Source organism: Cyprinodon variegatus, unplaced genomic scaffold (genome assembly GCF_000732505.1).
Source record: "Cyprinodon variegatus isolate N-32 unplaced genomic scaffold, C_variegatus-1.0 Scaffold239, whole genome shotgun sequence".
In the NCBI taxonomy this organism is placed as follows: Eukaryota; Metazoa; Chordata; class Actinopteri; order Cyprinodontiformes; family Cyprinodontidae; genus Cyprinodon; species Cyprinodon variegatus.
Window position 1 is genome coordinate 105120 of NW_015150692.1, and position 20263 is coordinate 125382.

General features: G+C 37.4%; 1 protein-coding gene across 3 annotated transcripts in view; it reads left to right on the forward strand.

Moving 5' to 3' along the window:
- sema5b (sema domain, seven thrombospondin repeats (type 1 and type 1-like), transmembrane domain (TM) and short cytoplasmic domain, (semaphorin) 5B) overlaps window positions 1-20263 on the forward strand; it is a 295363-nt gene that overhangs the window by 44747 nt on the left and 230353 nt on the right. For all 3 annotated transcript variants that reach the window (XM_015381707.1, XM_015381709.1, XM_015381711.1), the window contains exon 2: window positions 17377-17441. The gene's annotated coding sequence lies outside the window, so the exon portion shown is untranslated. The remainder of the gene's footprint in view (window positions 1-17376; window positions 17442-20263) is intronic.

Sequence of the window (20263 nt, forward strand, 5' to 3'; positions counted from 1 at the left end):
GTGAATGGGTGAATGAATGTAGTGTAAAGCGCTTTGGTCAAGTCTCCTAACTTGAATAAAGGCGCTATATAAGTACATGGCATTTACCATTTTACATATTGGATTTTTGTTTTCTTCTTTAGTTTTGTGTTTGTTTCTGTTAGATCCCTTTGTGTCCTGTTTAATTGCTATATTTATCAGTAAATCTTTCAAGTTGCTGGGCTCTCCTCATTAGTCTCACCTGGTCCCAGAGCTGGACTGACCATTGTTCAGCCCGGTGGGCTGATGACCTTAGGCTTGCCTAAGGCTGCCATAACATAATCAACAATGTTTTCTCATAAAACATTTAAAATATAAATCTATATTAAATAACTTATCAATTGAACAAATGAAAATCTAATCAAAGGATTTGAAGATAAATTATATCCCTCCAAAAATATTTTTAAACGTTTTTTTTTTTTTTATCTGCATTAATAAGTAATTTTGTGCATCTTTTAGTTTGGTCTTTCCAATACCAGAATTTGCCAAGAATTTTATGTTTGTTTGATAAAAAATATCGAAATAAATCAGATGACATGATCAGTTGCTTAATATGAAAGCAGGCTTTTTATCAGATAGTTTTTTTTATACTCAAGTTATTTTTTTTTTAACAAAATATTTCAATTTTCAACCTTTGAGCTTGGGTACATCTCATCGGGTATGCTGCATGTCTTCCCATAAAATATTACTAACCATGGAGGGCCGCCATGACGGAAAATGCCCGGGCTATTCTTTAAGTCCAGCCCCGCGTGGTTCTCATGTTCCTTCATCATCTCTCCTGTAAATAAAAAGAAACAGGTTTGTTTCTTTACCTTCTTGCCAGATCCTTGTATTCTGCTAGTTCTGTTTCCTCCTGTTTTTGTGGTTCTCCCCTTTTAGACTTTGAGTTTTGAGTAAGTTAAGTCATTCTGTTTTGTTTATCTTTAATTTGTTTTAATTTTTTTGTGTTATATTTTAGCAGTCTGGAGTTTCTCTCTGTTGCTCCCTTTTGCCGGTCTCCTTTCCTCTAGCTCCCTTCTAGTCACTTCTATCCACACCTGCTCCATATCGGCTGATTACCCCAATCTTTGTTCTGTCTCCCATACACATTCTCCCTGTGCTGTTCTTCAATGCTGGTTCCTTGTTGTTGCTTGGCTCTCTGTGTGTGTTTTCCCCTGGTTTTTGGTTTCTAGTATTTTGCTCTTGGACTTTACTTTTGTTGCACTTTTATTTCATTAAACCTATAAGAACTCATCTCTGCCTCCTTCCTCTCTGCACTTTGGTCCTCAACCAACCTCCAGCGCCACGCTGACATCTATGCTGTTTGTCCTTCGGTTTCTGTTTGCTTCTTTGCTTCCAGTTAAAAGAGGTGCTTTTCCCTCATGTTTTATGTTCTTTTGATAGATAGTTCTGCATTTTTAGTACCCTGTCATCAAATTTGCATTTAGGTCTCGTTCACTTTACAACACGGCCCTGGCTTTGTACAGGATGGTTGCTCTCACAGGAAAAGCTTTACACTTTCTGTAGCTCATCCATGGTGTACGTCCCTCTAAACTCAGCTTTGAGAGCTTTTTGATAACGCTGTAGATAATTATCCAATAAAAATATGTCTTTGGCTTTTGTGAGATTGAAGTTGTTTGCCCGTGCCTTTAAGACAAGTTTTATCATCTGCCTCTGGGAATAAATACAACAGATTTACTGGCTTTTTTAATAAGTGTTCACCTCAAAAACCTTGAAATATTTCTTCAAATATTCTTGTTTTCTCACAGATTTTGAGGTAATGAGGGTGAATATAGCTCTTTGGTGTATTATCAGATTGTCACGAGTCAAGAAAAGTTAAAATCTTTTATCCAAGAAACGCCGTGTTTATGCCTGAAATTAGTGATAACTGCAAACAGGAATGGTAATTTGGATGTACTCCCTTGTTTGACTGGTCCATTAGGTTTTTCATATTTAGACAGTGAAATAAATGAAAAGCCAGGATTAATTTTCCTTCAGCAAGCATGGAGGATTACACTTCTTTAAACATTTGAAACACGTTTCAGTGATGTTCTGCTCTAGTTTGTTTTTGTCATTCCTGTTCCTGCTCTTGTTCATGACAGGCTGACTTTGTCACTGTGCAAATTTATTCTCAAGCATATGCTGTTTGATTATCAAGCCAAAACATTGGCACAAAAACAGTTCCTCGCTTATACGACAACAATGAGTCTCATGGTGTTTGTTCCTTTTGCTAATGAGACTGTGCTGCACTCAATTAAGTAAAAAGAGAACACATTTAAAGTTAGAGACCAAATTATTGTACACCATGCTTGAGTTCTTTAATACCATGTGCAGTGCAACAATAAAATGTCATAGCTTTGAATGGATCCAGAACTCTTTTAGCTAGTTATGCAAAACTATGGTTGTTTGAATATAGCAGGCATTAGCTTCAACAAGCAAAGAGAGTTCTGGGGATTGTTTGCTGAGATGTCTTGATTAGTTCTGTTTTAATCCCAGGTTTTTGTAAAGCTTGGGGTTTCAAAAGCTGACTCAAGAAATATCTGATTTCTAAGTTAAATGTGAGAAGATGTGGGAAGAAAAAAAAGAGGTTTTCTCACCTTCCTGCAATCAGCAGGTATTCATTATTTATGCAGACAGCAGTGGGATGTTAAACAAGGTTTACTTATTAAACAATGAGAGGGTTTATGTGGCATTTCAGCTGTCTTCAGCTACTTTCTTAAGCAATTAGCCTGGATAGCATTAGTGTAGCAATTTCAAATTGGGAAATTAAACCGAAAATCAGACTTTACAAATTAGGGTGTTAGAAGTTTAGAATTAAGAGTGTATTACTATCTAACTTTAGAATCTAATCTGAAAATGCACTTCTGTAAAATGTTTATACTAATATGTATCCCATGTCTCTTGAACTTAGGTCACCATCAGAAGATCAACAAGTCACACTCTGCTCACTGAGCAATTGAAATAAACTTAATAACACTGACACAAGTATCTAAATATGAAAAGCAAGATTTCAATTACTAGATCAACTAAAAATAAGGCTGTTTGTTACAACCTCAAGGATATTGGCCTCTAATCTATTTTTGTAGAGAGTGGAAATAAGGTAAAACGCCTGGAGTTGGCCAAGTGAACCTCAATCCAACTTTTTAGAAATGTAGCAGTACATCCATGCATTAGCACAAGTATGTTAGCTGGACAGGATGCAAATAACCTGGCAGTATTCAGATTGATAGGTGTATAACTGAGTTAAGTTCTATGTTATCAATCTGGGATGGCTGCCATTCAGTCTGACTGTGAAACGGAGGGAATTTTAGTTCAAAACTTTGCGCTGATTGGGTGAACGTGCTAGCTAATACCAGCTTTCCAAAATACGCTTTCAGCCAATCATAGATGCGAATCGTCATGCTTCAGACTTAAACATTTTGACAAATTGGTTGTCTATGAAAGCCACCAACGGAGGTACGATGATCACAATAGCATTCGCCTGCAGCGTCTAGCAATAGTTGAGTAAGCTGATAAATGAAACTTTTTCCAAATCCTTTCGGCGAAAAAAGCACAGACATCTTAACTATTTACAGATGCACAAAGTTTTTCTCTTTTTTCATTTGCAAAGGAAAATAGTTGCTGTTTTATCTAAAATCCATTGAGTAGCGTAGCCATGTCTTCGATGCCCCGGCAAGGCCCTTCTGACTGTCGTCATTCCTACATGTCCCGCCCCAAAAAAACACTGCTGGTATGTCATTGGTCCGACCTGCTGATGGTTATGAGATGGACATGTTAAGTCGGGCATACACTGTAAAATGTTTTGCCCTTTTCCGGACGATTTTCCAGTCGTGCAAGGACTTTTTGATCTGGCCGAGTTTCAGCCTCACCGTGCGTCTTGCGTCGTGTAGTATACAGGGTGCAACGAGGGGCAATTAGACCTCTCACAACATGCTCCCAATCAGGAATCATAAGGTTAGGAGTAAATTAAACATGTTTGAAATTCAGTCGGTCGTTGTGAGGTTTTTTTGGAGAAATCCCGCTGTTGAAGCAGAGCCGAGAGCGTCTACGAGCCGATTTACCAAAACTATGCGCTCTGTGCCTGTGTGAGGCAAGTTAGTTCTTCTTCTTCCAGATTGATGAGTCCTACCAGCGTCATCTATCACCGCTGAGTTCGACGGGTGGTTTTTAGGTAGATCGCATCAGAGCGTCGGGTCACACAATGTGAGAACATGCATTGTGAGCTGTGAACTTTTATACCCTGCGGCTTGTCGTACAGTGTGAGCTCTAGATGCATGCAACGCCTGAAAAAATTGTACACTGTATGCCAAGCTTTAGCGGTAGTCTTTCAAGATGGAACTGTTGTGAAACTGAAAACTTTCTGACAACAATCCAGCTTGCAGCACAAGGTTAGAATGCAAAGGTATAGGAAGAAAAATTGTTGCACTAAGCAACTTCTTTTTTATTGTTAGTTAAATGTTTATTTTTTAATGACATTGAGAAAGTAATAAGTTACCTAAGTGATAGATCTTTTTTTTTATCAGTATGGTTCTGCTTTACAAATGTATGAACAGCTTTAGGTCCCTCTACCAGTAGGGGAAAGATAACAAAACACTGTAAAATTAAAACCAAAACTTTGAACTAAGCATTTGAATATTAATGGCTGTGCAGACCTCATTATAGTAGATTCATATGTCAAATTTGAACAAGTCAAACAAAACATATTCATATCCTTGGATCACAGCATAGTACTGGAGTATATTAGCCATCAACACCCGTGTAAGAAACTCATCTTAACTGTGCTGCTGTTTCTCAGCCAAATGACATCAATGGTTCTAATCATGGAGGTTGATGGTATTGACTGGATCAATGCCCCTTATCAGCCAGAACTCCTCAAAGACTTCTTAGTCTGCCAGTGGAGTAAAAGCTGGGATTTTACAGCAGGCTGTTAATTTGTGCATAGGCATCAGATACTTGCTGTACTTCTGTGCTTTTCTATGTTTTGCAACTGTTTAAAATAGTTAAACAGATCTCAGGATTGCTGATCAGGCAGGGCAGCTTTAGCGCACATGTTTCAGCAAACATAGTCTCTTGTGAAATTTGTATTTGAATATTAATAGTCCCATGCATCCTTATGATATATGCATTTCCAGTGGTATGATCTGTTAAAACCAGTTTAGTTTGACTGGTTGGAAACCATCCACTGTTATAAACTCACTCCAATGTGATTCCTACTCCAGTAGGACTACAGCTTCACAGATCATCATTTTTAGGAACCTACACTTTTAAATGGTTAGGAAATTTCCCATAGCAGTAACATTTGTTTTTGTTGCTGCTCTATATCCTAATAACATACAGTTTATTAGAGCTGATGTAACATTTAAGATGTATTTTGAAACCATTGTCTGCTCTCCATCATCTCTTTAAGCTGTTTGGTTAGCTGTGCAGTTTGTGGTGTTATGGCTTCCGTTGATGTATTATCAGCCTGAGGCCTCTTTAATGGAGGTGCCACTTAATTACTACAGAGGCCCACTTAAGCCTGGTGAGCAATCAGATAGAAACACATAAGCATAACTCAAGATCTGGAATTTGTTTTCATTAAAACAGAAGTGCGGGGACGCGCATTTACATTAACAATATGAAGTAGCAGATGTGTGGGCGTACGGGTATAACCACTCAGCATGTCATTAGAGACGCTGTTATTCTCCTCTCATGACTGTGGCCTTTTAGTAAATTGTCACTGCTCCCTCAGTAGCCAGGTGACCTCTCCGCTACCCGAGAGAGGTCGTTTCGGAGAACTGGGAGCTTGAGGTTGGAGGTTATGCCGCATATAAACAGGTGTCAAGTGCCATGATGAAGAACCATGGACATATGAGACTTGGCTGGAAACCCAGTCAGGCTGCCGGCGATTCTTTAGGAAAAGAAAGGTAACGGATGACTTTGCCTGTCAATGTGATGCCATGGTTTCAGGTGGTGCAAATTAAACCTCCCTTGAATGTAAGAGCTGACCTTTTCAGAAGCAGATATGTGTGCTTCTGTGAGATCATGGCCACAGGTTTTTTCAGACGTGTTAAATTATTGAACTACTGTTACCATTTCTATCTTCCTGAGTTTGATTCATTATAATATCAGTATGTAAAATTCATTTTTTTTTCTACCTTAAGGGTATCTGTGCCGTGTAATTACCATGATATGACCTGACCGAACAAATTGGATTTAGACGTTCACGCAGCAGTGTCCTTGTAGCTCCTGCATTCATTTTAGGTAGTAGACTAATATAACAAAAATTTTGGAAAAAGAAGCAATATAAAATATCTAACATCTTTTTATAAAAAAAAAAAAACTGCAGAAAAACTTCAACCAACAGAATATGCCAGAATCTCACCGAAGTCGTTCACACTGAAAGCTGCAATGAGGCTGTCTTTCTGAGGCTCTGGTTCCAGAAATGATGCTCGAGAAAAACAAACTACACAGGAATTTTAGCTGTTTTTCAGTAGTAGAGCAACACTTGTTATTGTTGCACATAAATGTCCCTTTTCATCATCTGAATGCCCCATTCATTCTTGTTTGACCTTGTTGTTTTCACTAGTCAAGTTGCCATATATTAGGTGGACTAGATTCATAGCATAGCTAGGAGACCGCCCCCCTTCTCTAAAAAGGAAAAGACAAAACAAAATCATAAATAAAAACTACTGAAGTTGGCAAACATAAATTTGAAAGAACTTCTGAAACAAAGTCCATTAAGACTAAAGTTTAACCATAAGGTACAGTGCAATGTTTGGATAAAATCCAAGCACAGAATATCAACACCTTGCAGCAACTTGGTATAAACGGTTAAAGGGATGCAATAGATCATAATGTGAGCTTGTTTCTCAGCAACAAAACCAGTGAACATTGCAGTTATTGCATCTACTTTTAAATTTCTTTTGATATCATCATATTCTAGAGCCAAAGTTAAGCCAAACTGTCAAATCCCTAAAGTATGAAAAAGGGGTTCACCGTCATGATAAAATTTGAGAATATATACTTGCTCCTGTTTATAGTCCAATGGTTAGACATTCTCTTTGTAAAAGATAATTTCTTTCAAATTTTACACTTTACTGCCATTTTTTGGCAGAATATAATGAATAAAATTGTTGCAGCGGCCGAGTCAAGGCCAGACCTCAACCTGAGTGAAATACTGTGGAGGCAGATTAAAAAAAACTGCTCCAGTTATTGTCTCCAAACCTTGTTATACTGATTGTTGTAAGGAGGTGAGTGTCAAAATGGTGTGAGGAAAAATCAACACTGGAGTTAATAGAATCCAAAAGTTGTTCTTCAACCTCTGGAATAATCGTCAACATATTATTGTATCTTTAAGAATAAATCCCAGTTTGGTTCATCCATGTCTTCAGTCTCACTTCTTTAATATAAATATTTTATCCCACTGACAGAGCTTAAATGTTATGCTCCTTACATAGTTTTTTCAGCCCTAAACTTAAATTGTCTTTGGGTTTTAAGTCCCAAAGATTCACTTCAAGCATGTTTTAGGGATATGACATATAACAAATCAACATGCAGATCTGTAGTAAATATCTGTATTCATCACAAAAATTATTTAAAGACAAAAATATTCTTAAGGCTTATACTTTAAACTTGATTCAGGATCCTATGTCTTGTTAATGATTAAATAAATGTTCATGTCAGTACAGTAAGACTGATTTAGACTGCTTTAAAAAGCCACAGACTTTGTTTTTATGTAATATATTGCTTACATTTCCTAATCAGTGACTGACAGCATTTGACTCTTCTAGCATGATAAAATACAGCAATCGTTGTTATAATCAATGATTCCCATTTAATCCTAAGTTTGAATTCCACACTTTAAAGTCACAGAAGGAACAATCAACACGTCTCTGCTACGTGTTTAGTTTTAAACATTTCATTGGGAATCTTACATCTTTAAAACAACTTCCACATTGAAGAATTTTGTTTTTAGCCCAAGCTGTCACTGATGAGGTAAAATACTATCAATGATCGGAAAGCTTTTAGTTTCCCACAATTTGGTGACTGATTAAGGCAGGTCAAGTGTAAAACCAACCAACTGCCATACTACACCAGACCACACCAGTCCCTACCCTACCCTACCCTACCCTACCCTACCCTACCCTACCCTACCCTACCCTACCCTACCCTACCCTACCAGACCAGACCAGACCAGACCAGACCATACCATACCAGACCAGACTCTACCCTACCCTACCCTACCAGACCCTACCCTATCCGACCAGACCAGACCCTACCCGAGCAGACCCTACCTGACCAGACCCTACCCTACCCTACCCTACCCGACCCTACCCTACCCTACCCTACCCTACCCTACCCTACCCTACCCTACCCTACCAGACCAGGCCAGGCCAGGCCAGGCCAGGCCAGACCAGCTTTATTTACAGATTGCTTTAAATGCTCACAAGACCAAAGTGGCATATACAAACTTAATAAACAGCAGTAATGTGATACAATTGAACCAATATAGAAGTCATTGAGACCTGAAATAGAGCAGCATTAACCATAATAATATCAATCATGGAATATAAGTAGAATGGAAAGAAATGTTACTTATATTGATTCTGTCTATGAGCCAATTTCTTTGATAGATAAACTATGGATGAAATCTTGGTTCATGTAGTTTTGCCATTTACCTCAGGCAGAGATTTTTAAACTCCTCACGGACTTTTAACCTAAGCCATCTTCCTTTTTCACAAATATGAATAAATATCTGTGTCACTTGTTTAATGATGAAATAAGACTCTCCCAGCTCACCTCAGTGTTACAATTCATAAAAAACTGACAAGTCTGAGTAATGATGCAACAAATTCTGCTCTAAGCAGATTGCATACAAGGGCTTTCTAATTAATATGACTTCTAGGTGCTACTTTGAAAATTAACTTCACCTTTGTGAGTCCTTGTTTTTTATGTGTTTGACTTTATTTGACTTCATGATAAAAAAAAGAAGTTTGTTTAGCCGCTGTTCTCTGCTTCAGTCTCATGTTGGAAAGTAAGCTGGATATTTTCTTGCTAATTAAACATGTTTCCTTTCCCATGCATGAGATGCAATCGCTGGAGTACATGCATGAATGTTTTTGTGTACCTCTGCATACATATTTTGTAAGAGTTGAACTCCTGTTGTTTTATAGCTCCCCTCCTCACCTACGTCCCATATGTTTTTCATTAGTCTGTGTGCTTCTTTTCCCAGAATCAGTATGTTAATTTGGTAAATTTGAGTTGTGCCACTGGATCTGAAAGCAACTAAAACTAAACACAGGTCCAAAAGAAGTTTCAGAACTTTGATTACATTCAACATGATCATGATATTATATATAATGCTTTAATCAAAGTTCTGCCGTCTAAATGGATATTTTTTTTTTTATCTGTACCACCAATCTAATTATTGATATCGCCCAGCTACATTCCATTAAATCTGTGCCATACCCTGATAAATGTGTCCTCCTTTAGCAGGATTATCCAGTCAAAAATAGGGGTGAGTACTGGCATGGGTGTTGCGATATGATAAGTGTCGCGATACTTGCGCCACAATATTGCAATATCATTATATACTGCAGTATTTTCCCAGCTATCCAAATTAAATATATGGATATAAAAGCAAGTATGTAAATGTTGATCAGTAGATATTTGTCATTTATTTTCTTTGGTATCGATGTTGTGTGGGGTTTGAGTCATTCCACGTCTTCCACTGTGACTGCCTCAGCTACAGATATGGCACTGCACCGCACAGCAAAAGTGCTCCACAGCGCCATCTGCCAGAGTGGTGGTGCAAAGATACCCAAGGAACAAAAATTGGTTTGAAAGATGACATGATTAACATCCAAAGGACGCCTACTTTTGGTTGAAAAGTGAGGGGTTAAAAGCCGTAATCTCTAGATTGTTGAAAATATGTTGAAAACTGGGCTTCAAATGTCTTTTATTGGACTAAAGAAGGACAAAATTAGACCGACCAAACACATCCCAATTTTTAACTATTTCTGGACTAAATCAAGACTACAATGGACCAACCAGGTTTAGCCCAAAACACAACGTCTAAATGATGTCTGGTGTTTATGGGGTAGCCCATTTTCCCTCAATTTTAATATTTTAAAAATGCTACTAGGAATTTAAAAATTTATATTATATCGGGCAGCTGAAAATCACGATCTATCGCCAAATTGATTTTTTCCTACACCCCTAGTCAAAAACTTTGGTGGACAGTAATGACATTTGTCAAACAAGACTGTGTTTGCTTGGTCACAAAATTGTATTCTGCTGCCTTTTCTGTTAGAAAAAGGGGGTTGACACTCTATTAACTACAAATCAGACTAACTGGTACATATGATCAGCTTATATTGCAGTTATACTACTAATTAGAATACAAAACATTTCATCACAAACAATTCCAGAGAGTAATTGCTGGAATATGACCGTAATGGGCGAATAACTCAAAGACTGTCAGCAGAATTCAACCTCAATGTAAGCTTGGCTGTTAAAGACATTGAAAGATGTTGTTTCTCTAGCTTTTCACACTTCCTCTCTCTGCTGAGGAGATGCTCACTGCTTAAAAATAGAATATAGAAGTGGTTAAGTTTAACTTTAGTTAAATAAAATAAAGATGTACAATTTATTTTAATTTGTTTGTTTGTTTTTGCATTTCCCCTCTTGTCTTTTCATGGTTTTTGGGTTTTTTGTACTTTTTCAAGTCCAGTCGGCTGTAAATGTTTCTTTTTTATATAGTGTGTTTTTTGCATAACCTTTAAACTACAAGAAAACAAATTTCAGGTTTTTGGCAAACACACTTCAGACTGACAGTCATTTCCCTCTTTAGAAATATTTCTGCCATATATTTAAATGCATGCCAGTATTTTCAGATTATTTATATAGTATTTTTAGAGTATTTTTTTAGAAAACCGAAACTTTCTGTTTTTAAAATTGGACTAATGGCCTTTTTAGATGGTTTGATGTCTGTTTAGATTTTGCTTCTTGGTTCTGGTCTTTTGACTTCACTGTTTGGTCGGTACTGTGCTGGCTCGGTTGGTCGGTGTAGTTATACATTTTTTCTTAAAAGAGCTGGGTCTGTGCGTGTATGAAAGCCTAGGTTTTCACAATGCAAACCACATTTTCTACAGTGTGCTGCATTTTCCTTGACATGGCGATAAGCTGTCGTGGTGTGGCACAAACCATTAAAGATAATGGGTTTCAGAGCATAGCGGTCTCCAGTGTTATTTTTGACAGCCATATTAGATTTAGTCTTAGTTTTCATCTTCAGGGTGAAAACTATTATTAGTTTTAGTCAAATTTTAGTCATTACTATATGTGATAGTTTTAGTCGACTAAAACTCAAAAAGGTTTTAGTCTAGTTTTAGTCAGTTTTATGACTAAAAAGTGTCTCAAAAAGTTGTTAAAACAGCAAATCTAGTTCAACACATCATATTGGTTAATATAGCAGTTAAAAAGTACAATAAAGAATGGTTTTAGACATACAAGGTTTCCATTCCAAAAAACAAACACTTCCTGATCTACTATGAATGATGCATTACACACAGATCAACAAAATCTTCATTGCTCCAAATGCAAAGAACAAAAAAAAAAATAAAAAATAAATAAACTTTCTACTTTGGCAATTTTGGCTTTATTTCAAGAATTTGCTCCTTGTTTGCTGCTGCTCAGGTGTCAAAGTAGATTTAAATTCAAAGGGTTCTGAAAAAAAAAATACAGAGAGAACCTAAATAATTGCCTTATAATGCCATGCCAAACCACACCTAAATTTCGATTTTTTAACTAAAATGTTGAAGTATTCCAACAAAACCAGAACTTTGAGAGAGAAATATCCTAAGATTTATGCACAGTTTTACCTGGCTCTTTATCCAAAACCAAAAAGTATGCAAATAAATATTTTCTTTCGGTATAATTTAGGGATTCCTTTTGGTAGAAATCAAAGAAGGTATAGCACCACCTCTTGTGAGCTAGAAAAAATAAAATCTCGATAGTTAGATAAAGGGATTTTTTACGCTTGGCAGAGGATGATCAGCCACATATAGTTTATTAAGTGGCCAGGGCAAGAAGAGCCATACTGCTTCGAGCGAACCATCGGTGTGGAGTGTAAGGCGCAGACTTGGAGTTCAGTGCACAGTAAAGGACGATTCCAGTCTATTTTCACCCCCTGCCGCTGCTGTCATGGTCTATTCGTGGTCATGCAGAATGTGCTTTGCATGAGCAAACAGGACGCAGCAGCACGACTGATACTGTTTAGCTTGTCTAACAGATTACAGCACAATGAGGCATTTTAAACGTCTGACAGACCACCCGCTAATGTTTTATTTAGTCTCCTCCCGTCAACTAAAACTCACGCTGGTCAGATTTCGTTGTTGTCATGAAAAAAAGGAGCATCAACAAAATTATTTTGTCATCACGGACAAAAACAACACTGTCGGTCTCTTGTGGAATCCTCTCTGAAAGGGACGTGAAGAAAAGTCATTGTTTCTAACAGCTAACCTTTGGTTCTTGATTCCCCCTAAATGATGGCGCCCAGAATTAGGTGCCAGATCACCATCAAGAACCACAAGGAAGCATAGCTGAAGGATGATCCATTTCAGAGCTCACTAATAAATACAATACCTGTCCTAGAACACTTCTGTTTATACTTTAAGTATAAACGTACATTATTATTTTACTTTTTGATACATTGCAAAAATACATCAGAGTTGAGCCCCAACAGCAGCCGGTCCAACTTGATGTTTCCCATCTTTGATATATAAAGACAGTGCCTGTGTTTTCTTAGCTCCTCTGATGCTTCTCCTATCCTGATCCACACCATGGTTACAAATGGAGCATCTGTCTGATTTTACAATCTATTTATAATCTTCAGCTTATTAGGGAGCAATGATTGGGTCAATATTGTTTTTAGTGATTTATACTGGGTGTCAAACTGAGACAAGACAGCTGACATTTGCTTAAAATAATTTTTTAATGAAAAAAAAACCCAACAAAGATGTCACCATTCGTATTCCTAACATACCTCTGTTGTTTTTGGCTGTGTTCCAACCACACTATAGCCTCTGTGTTACCCTTTGACCCCTGTTGGTTATGGGAAAAATCAGGGTTGAGAAATCCAAAAGATGGCTGCCATTATAGAAGACTGGTGTGCGTTTGTGTAGATGTGTGTGTGTCAGATTATGCTTCTTGTTGCAGTGGATAAAGCCTGATCTCACACTGACACTGGCGATTATTGGACGTTTTTTTGTCTTTTTTGCATAAGTGGTCACTTCCCGCTGCTCACCCCTAAACTCTCAGCTTAACTCCAGAGGAAATCCGCTTTAATGGATTTGTATACTTCGAACTCTTAGTGTTTCTGCACTGGGTTGGATTATTTGGCAGTAAAACTTAAAGCTGGATGTTGAAATTTAGAGCAATTATCATTAATGCTTAGTTTTTCCTGATGCACTTGAACATCTCTTGTCCTTCTGTCTTAACCAGTGAACACATGACTAATCACAGTCATTCACCTTTTGTTACTACACAAGCTTTCACATAATCCAAGGGGAAATTTTATTTCATAGACCAAAATATAATAGTGCATCATTGTCAAACGGAAGAAAGTGATTTATGGTTTTTGTTTTTATTTGCTCCCTTTTCCAGGGGTGAAAGTAGACCTAAATTCTTGCAGGCAGGGCTGGACTGGGTACAAAAAAATTGCCTGAGGATTTCATTCATGGCAGCCCACCATGGTTAGTTGTGTATTATATACATGTAGAATACCAAATGAGATATTCACAAGTGTCAAAATAAAAGATTTAGTATAAGAAATAAATCAAGCATAAAAAAATGGTACAAATGCTTTTTAAGTATTGAATAACTGATCATATCCTCTGATTTGTTATTTTAAAAGAAAGTAAAACAAAAGCATTTCAGCCCCATAAAGTTTATTAAGTGCTGAGGGCAGAGGCAGCTGAGCACAAGCGCTGGAGTTGATCAGCAGTTTGTCAGAGTTGAGCACATATTGAGCAAATGTGTGAGATTTAAGCACTGCGCTGTGCCCTCAGATTGGTCCCTGTGTGCTGAAGTAGGCATGAAATAGCAGGGAACAGTTCTCTCCCAGGTACCTCCCCTAAATCTTTTACCAATAAATAATATAGGACTGTTTCGGATTCCTTTTACCCCTACTCTCTACACTGTTAACCCAAATGTTGAAAGTATTTAGTTAGACTAAGTAGTTGAAACTCATTATAAAAAATAAAAAAATCTGCTAAAATGTGTAACATTCTTGTTACACATGGATTTGACTTAAACCTTTGCATTAATCTTAATTATTTGCGTTTTAATTTAACATAACTTAAATGACTTAATAAAAACAGTTTATCTTTAATAAGGAAGCACTTGAGCAGATTTTTGCAATAAGATCCAATTAGTTGACCTATTGGCAATGGATGTGGCTAATGTTGCAACATGAGTGAGGTTGCTATTAGATTTGACAGGAAATGTTTAATGTTGCTAGGTAACATGTCACTCAGTTATGGCGTAGTTTTTGCTGACAGAAGCAGTATGCCAACAGCTATTAGATGGCATTATAATATCCTCATGATAGAAATGATAAATCTGACATACAAGTTGAATACGGATATCTTTGTGGAAACAGTTTGAGGTAAAGAAACATCTGAACACAAACTTTTACTCATGCAATTGAAAATGTTTGAGGTTATAATACTAATAACATTAAGGTAAGTAAAATCTTAGATTTGGTATAATGAACTATTTTGCTTAAAGGGAAATCTAAATAACAAATTTCTAATAACTACTGATTTTATATTAATCCAATTAAAAGTATTGAGGTAGCTAATTGTCTCTAGATTTTTGGGTTCTGGTAACTTATTCAGATTTAGAGTGCACTACATATATAACCTCTAAATTAAAACCATCATTCCAGCTGCTTTCAGAAGTATCATAACTGGTAGAAAGAGTGCACCTGTGTGATGCATCCATAAATATATGTTCTGAAGATCTAATTAATATTTCTCAAATTGTCCCGAACAAAACATCACCATCTTGCATAACAGTGTTACGCTGCAGTGGAGCTTTTGCTTCTGCAGACAGTTGTTAAATGTTGGTGAGAGGGACACTAGAGCTTAATATATGGGAATCCTGAAAAACAATTGGAAGAGGCTGCATAAGATCGGAGATAAGGACCAAGATTCTACTTCTAGCTGGGCTTCAACATTTGAAATACAGTTGGAGCTTATTTTTAACTGTTTTCAATTAAAATACTGTAAAACAGTACAAAGACATCTGCTGGAAATGCCAGGTTAAAGTACCGACTAAAAGAATATCTGTGGCAACACAGGAAACTTTATGCTGCTAAGACCTCCATTAAGCCTAAGCGCTGACTATTTTGTTAAAAAAAAAAAAGGTCCAGAAATGCTTAGTCTCTGTAGGCAAGGCAAATTCACCTATACAGAACAATTCAGTACAAAGACAAATCAAAATGCTTTATATCCATCCATCCATTTTTCATCATGCTTATCTCAAGCGGGGTTATGAGGGGTGTCTGTGGGCGAGAGGTGGGGTTAATCCTGGACAGGTTGCCAGTCTATCGCAGGGCAACGAGACAAACAACCATTCATGCACGCACTCACACCTAAGGAGAATTTAGAGAAGTCATTTAACCTAACAGTCATGTTTTTGGACTGTGGAGGGAAGCTGGAGTACCCGGAGAGAACTCACCCATGCGCAGGGAGAACATGCAACCTTCATGCAGAAATACACCGGGCCGGGAATTGAACCCGGAACCTTTTTGCTGCAAAGCAGCAGTGCTACACACTGCAGCCTCATGCTTAACACGAATTTAACAATAAAATACAAGGAAAGTAAAAGCAAGTGAATATAAAAACATGATAAAAAGCCAGTAAAACAAATAAATAGTTGGATCATACATTTAAATGTATGATACCTCAGTTAACAGTTTACCTTCGACAGTCAAAGGCAGCTCTAAACAAATGAGTTTTTAACTTTTATTTAAAAGGCTTTCAGCTCTTTTCTAGTCCTCTGGGAGTTTGTTCCAAATCAGTGGAGCATAGGAACCCAATGCTGTTTCTCCATGTTTAGTTCTAGTTCTGGGTGAACAGAGTAGGCTGGAACTAGAAGACCTGAGGGGTCTGGGAGGTTGATTCTCTGAATGCTCCAAGCAATTAGAAAACCCAAAATCGCAGCTTTGATTTGAGCAAAAGCAGTGATATTATCAAAATATTGCTTGATAGGTTTACACAGTATACAGTTTTACCTCTAACACGAAAACATTTTGTTTTCATCTATCTCACAACTGCACCCTGCTTCGAGTTATTTTACTTAAAATCCCAATATAATAAACTAAATACTTCTATTTAAATGTGACACAAAATTGGAGACGTTTTTCATGGCATTGAATATATCAGTTGATGAGTGTATGTTTTAAGTTTTTTATTGAAACTTAGTTGGAGAGAAATGTCTTAAGACTGTATCAATTCTCCTTAAGTTTTCAGAAAACTCATCATCATTTGATAAGGTTGTTAAAAGGGTAGGTTTTAGAGATGCTTTGATGATGCTACACATTTTGATGGACATCCACCTTTTTTATAGGTTTATGTCCACATAATCTTTATTTTTTTTAGCTTAAAGGAAAAACTAAGGCTGGTCTTTTATAGCTCAGCTTATACTTCAGTATCTTACATCTCAGCAGCCTTTTTTATCCTGACTATGGGAACAGTTGCCAATAATCGATCTTTCCTTTACTCCTGTTCACTCTTCCTCATGGAGGTTGGGGAAACAGCAGCCATATCGCAGCAGCTGATGGCAGAAGAGGAATCGCATTTCTGAGCGGCTCCTTCAGGTTGCCGTAGAAACCAAACAGGGCTATTTGTTCCAATTTGCTCTGTGGCATTGAGATCAAAAAGCTTGGAACCAATGCTAATATGCACTCCACATATTAGCATCTGTGTTTGCAAAAAACACAGCGGGGCTTCTGCTCACCTCATTTGCATCTATATTGTTCTCTTACAGTTTACTGCAATGCAAGGCCTCCTACCTTTACAAGGCTTTAATAAATGGTTTTGAACTTTCTGGTTTGTTATTATCCTCTCAGGCCTTATGCTGATCTAAAGGCTACTTGCTGCCCCAGCATCCCTCCCTCCTGCCCCCAACATTCCCTTCCAGACTCCCAATTTGGAGAAGGCTGCTGAGTTTAAAGACCATTCCTGCTCCGCCTCTTCAGCTCCATTGAAAAGTTGGCGGTTTGTTTACGGGTGCACCAGCTTCTTTGTGGCTCTGCGCTCTGCTTATGTGAAGGAGGCGAGCAGTGCATTGAAGACTCACCCTCCCCCCCCTTCTTTCTCTCCCTTCTTCCAGAATCAATCTGAAAAGGACAGACGGCCCTCTCAGCCCCGTCCCCACACTCCAGTGATGCTTAGCTGGTGAGTACATCCCGGTCGTTTGCATTCAGAACTGTGCCGTTGCTTTAATGCCTTCTTCCACTTTCTGCTTGAATTCATATTTTCGATTTCCGCGTCCATTCAGCCTTCGTATCGTTTCTTCAAGTTTGTCAGTAAACACCAAACTTCTCTCCAGTCTTGCATATTTGGGTTGAAGATTATTCTGTTTTTCTTAACCTTCTCTCATGCAAATGTGTTGTTTTTTTGCCTAAATCACAGAAGTCTGAGAGGCCATTGTAGTGGTAGGCCATCTGTGTTAGTGAGAACCCCTTTTTTTCTTGAGTGAGGTCATTTTAAAAGCAGTGTGGGGAATAAGGTAGTGGATGGGAGGAAGCTAAGTATATGGGTATTCATGTAGGCGACTGAATGATAAGTCCATCTCTCAATCTCCCCCATCCCTCGGCTGCCTCCTTTATTCCCTGTGTGGGTTTTTGTTACTTGTGTTTCCTCATATGTGTGTGTTGGAAAATTAATCAGTGAATCATTCCAGTTGCAGACAGCCTTGAGCCGATTTGACAGTGAAATCATTATTCATGAGACATGGATGCGCACTCACCTTGTGAAGTCACCTCTAGCAGAACAGACTGGAGCCACTGTTTGGGCATTTGTGTGCTGGTTCCTTTGGATTAAGCTGCTGAACAAAAATGCTCTCAAAGCCACTGGTTCAAAGTTTCATTGAAGCAAAAGGATAATTTAATGTGTAAAGTTTTGGGGAGATATTCCATATCAGAGCAGTAAATCATCTTCCACTTTTTTCATTCCTTCTTGTTTTTCCTTTTTTTTTTTGAAAGAGGGATTAAAAGGATAGACTTTTAATCCTGGATATATTATCCTCTTTCATACAAAAATAGTTTTGCTTTATGCTTTTAAAGTAATATAATCCTTTCAGTAGAGATTTAAAGTTTGGGAAATAACTCACAGTAAGGAAGGGGAAACCCATGACATGTTTCCATAATCATGCAACAGGTTTTGGTGCAGCAGGTGTTGCACTGGTTGTTTTATAGAGAAGAAACTGAAAATTGTTCTTCATTCACCAAATAAACATATTGTTGGCTTCTTTTAGAAAAGTGTGATTGTGCGGTGCATCTATGAGTCCTTAACGGCTTAAATGCAGTTGTCAGCGGCAGAATAAGGTGTTTAAACAACCAGCAATATTTTTATTAAAGGATTTAAGCCTCAATTTTAAAAATTCTGGTGTTTACAGCAGCAAAAACATTATAGAAAAAATGAACACACAAATGTGGACCTTAGACAAGTTTGTAAGAATAATAGTAGTGAAGAGTTAAAGATAAAAAAAATGAAATACTGTAAAGTGTTTTAACAATATAAATACTGTGCACCTGGAGAATAATTAGCCAAGATACAGCTATGGACATTTTTACAGTAATGGATTATAATAATAACAGTTGATTAAAGGTTTCTTTAAAGGGTTTCTGCTGGACTTTCTAATTTTAACATTGGCATTAAATGGCCAGATAACATTTATTGATGATATGTAAATGTTTACTCAGTAAACATTTACATATTTCAGTAGAAATTTTGATTAATATAAATGTTTGCACCAAACTTAAACTATTAAAATGATTCACTGTTATTGCATATATTTTCCCTTCTTTCATCATTGATGATAAAAGATGATCTGAACAGCCACTAAAGCTGAAGAACTGTTATTCTAACCTTTTTAAAGCAGTGGTAAAGAACTGGTGATGGAATCAAAGTTTGGAAAAGAACGATTTTATACGAGGATGTTGAAAATAACAAAGTTTAACTTTGGTTTTGTACCTTATTCTCTGCCCTCCCCCACCTCACGGACCATCAGCAACTGATATGCTGATGAGTTTAGCCTTGAAACTGTTAAAAATCCTGTTATGTTTGATAAGTTCACAGTAACCCAGCAGGAAAGTGTCACATTGCCTGAATATCAACCCTGAACAACTAGCATGAATATACAGTCTCAGGGAAATTTAGTTGCATTGACTTCCATCTTTATAACAAAGATGGAAACAGGGAAGTGACGTGTGACGTAAAACAGTCTGCACATCGTAGTAGTTTTGTGTGGTAGAGTTACTTCCATCCTCATCAAAGTTGCTTATTACTGGTGAAAGCGATACAGACCCCAACGGGCAATGACCAGAGATGTCAACTGCCAAAGTACATATACTTTCTTACTTTACTTAAGTAGAAATTTAGGCTGTCTATAGTTTACCAAAGTCACTATTGTTTTGGACTTTTCACTTTTGTTTTTGCAATTGTCTCTACTTTGTGTATAAGGAAGTTGCCATCCAGAATTGTAGAACATTTTTTGCTTTAACAGGGTAGTGCTGTAAAGCATCAGTCCTTAACATTTCTCCTGCGTTACTTTTACTTTTGGTATGTTTTATAAATGGTACTTGTACATTCTTACTTGCGTAAAAAGCTTAAGATGATCCTCTTACTTCTACAAAACCGTAGGATAATACTTTTAACACCTCCTGCCATGACAGAGGGTTCATTCACCTAGTTGTAAGTGGACAAAAGTTATGAAAATATTTTATTCTGGTTAAAAAGTTCATCAATCCATCATCTCACACGCTTGTCCCAATTGGGGTCGCGAGGGGTATTGGTGCCTATCTCCAGCTATCAATGGGCGAGAGGCAGGGTACACCCTGGACAGGTCGCCAGTCCATCACAGGGACAAACAGGACAAATTCATGCACAGACTCACACCTAAGGACAATTTATCAAAACCACTTAACCTAACAGTCATGNCACATTGCATTCTCAAGTTTTCACATTAAATTCACAAGTTCGTTCATTTTGGCACA